This window comes from Lolium perenne, chromosome 6, assembly GCF_019359855.2.
Source record: "Lolium perenne isolate Kyuss_39 chromosome 6, Kyuss_2.0, whole genome shotgun sequence".
Taxonomy (NCBI): domain Eukaryota; kingdom Viridiplantae; phylum Streptophyta; class Magnoliopsida; order Poales; family Poaceae; genus Lolium; species Lolium perenne.
In genome coordinates, this window is record NC_067249.2 from 152235671 (window position 1) to 152238116 (window position 2446).

A 2446-nucleotide genomic window follows, 5' to 3' on the forward strand; every position below is an offset into this window, starting at 1 on the left:
ATATTCATCGGATCCCAACAAACACAACATGTAGCATTACAAATAGACGATCTTGATCATGATAGTCAGCTCACAAGATCTAACATGATAGCACAACGAGGAGAAGACAACCATCTAGCTACTGCTATGGACCCATAGTCCAAGGATGAACTACTCACGCATCAATCCGAAGGCGGGCATGATGATGTAGAGCCCTCCGGTGATTATTCCCCTCTCCGGCAGGGTGCCGGAGGCGATCTCCTGAATCCCCCGAGATGGGATTGGCGGCGGCGTCTCTGGAAGTATTTCCGTACCGTGGCTCTCGGTACAGGGGTTTTCGCGACGAAGGCTTTAAGTAGGCGGAAGGGTAGGGTTGGAGGCGGCGCGAGGGGCCCACACCATAGGGCGGCGCGGGCCCCCCTCTGGCCGCGCCGGCCTATGGTCTGGCCACCTCGTGGCCCCACTTCGTATCCTCTCCGGTCTCCTGGAAGCTTCGTGGAAAAATAAGATCCTGGGCGTTGATTTCGTCCAATTCCGAGAATATTTCCTTTGTAGGATTTCTGAAACCAAAAACAGCAGAAAACAGCAACTGGCGCTTCGGCATCTTGTTAATAGGTTAGTGCCGGAAAATGCATAATAATGACATAAAATGTGTATAAAACATGTGGGTATCATCATAAAAGTAGCATGGAACATATGAAATTATAGATACGTTTGAGACGTATCAAGCATCCCCAAGCTTAGTTCCTACTCGCCCTCGAGTAGGTAAACGATAACAAGGATAATTTCTGAAGTGACATGCTATCATAATCTTGATCAATACTATTGTAAAGCATATAAAGTGAATAAGGTGATTCGAAGCAATGGTAAAGACAATGATTAAACAACTGAATCATATAGCAAAGACTTCTCATGAATATTACTTTCAAGACAAGCATCGATAAGACTTGCATAGGAGTTAACTCATAAAGCAATAAATTCTTAGTAGAAAGTTTTGAAGCAACACAAAGGAAGATATAAGTTTCAGCAGTTGCTTTCAACTTCAACATGTATATCTCATGGATAATTGTCAACACAAAGTAATATGATGAATGAAAATAAGCAAGTATGTAGGAATCAATGCACACAGTTGACACAAGTGTTTGCTTCTAAGATAGAAAGAAGTAGGTAAACTGACTCAACATAAAGTAAAAGAATGACCCTTCGCAGAGGGAAGCAGGGATTAAATCATGTGCTAGAGCTTTTCAAGTTTTGAAATCATATAGAGAGCATAAAAGTAAAGTTTTGAGAGGTGTTTGTTGTTGTCAACGAATGGTTGTGGGTACTCTAACTACCTTATCAACCAGACTTTCAAGAGCGGCTCCCATGAAGGACGTTATTTCTACCAGCCAGTTAGATCATCCCTCTTCTCTTTTGTTTACATATGCATTTTATTATTTATAGATGACACTCCTCCCCACCTTTTCTTTCTCAAGCCATGGCTAACCGAATCCTCGGGTGCCTTCCAACATTCTCATACCATGGAGGAGTGTCTTTTTTTTCTTTTTCTTTTTGCAAAATTAAGTTGCTCACTGATTGATCAGGGCAAAGCATGTGAAGAGAATTATTAATGCAAGTTAACTAATTTGGGGCTGGGAACCCCATTGCCAGCTCTTTTTGCAAAATTATTGGATAAGCGGATGAGCCACTAGTCCATTGGTGAAAGTCTGTCAGAAGTAAATGACAAGATCGAAAGATAAAACACCACATACTTCCTCATGAGCTATGAAACATTGACACAAATAAGAGATAATAACTTTTGAATTGTTTAAAGGTAGCACATGAAGTATTTACTTGGAATGGCAGAAAAATACCACATAGTAGGTAGGTATGGTGGACACAAATGGATAGGTTTTTGCTCAAGGTTTTGGATGCTCGAGAAGTATTCTCTCTCAGTACAAGGCTTTGGCTAGCAAGGTTGTTTGAAGCAAACACAAGTATGAACCGGTACAGCAAAACTTACATAAGAACATATTGCAAGCATTATAAGACTCTACATTGTCTTCCTTGTTGTTCAAACACTTCACCAGAAAATATCTAGACCTTAGAGAGACCAATCATGCAAACCAAATTTCAACAAGCTCTATGTAGTTGTTCATTAATAGGTGCAAAGTACATGATGCAAGAGCTTAAACATGATCTAAATGAGCACAACAATTGCCAAGTATCAAATTATTCAAGACAATATACCAACTACCACATGCAGCATTTTCTGTTTCCAACCATATAACAATGAACGAAGCAGTTTCAACCTTCGCCATGAACATTAAAAGTAAAGCTAAGAACACCAGTGTTCATATGAAACAGCGGAGCGTGTTTTTCTCCCACACAAAGAATGCTAGGATCCGAGTTTATTCAAACAAAAACAAAAACAAAAGCAAACTGACGCTCCAAGTAAAGTGCATAAGATGTGACTGAATAAAAGTAT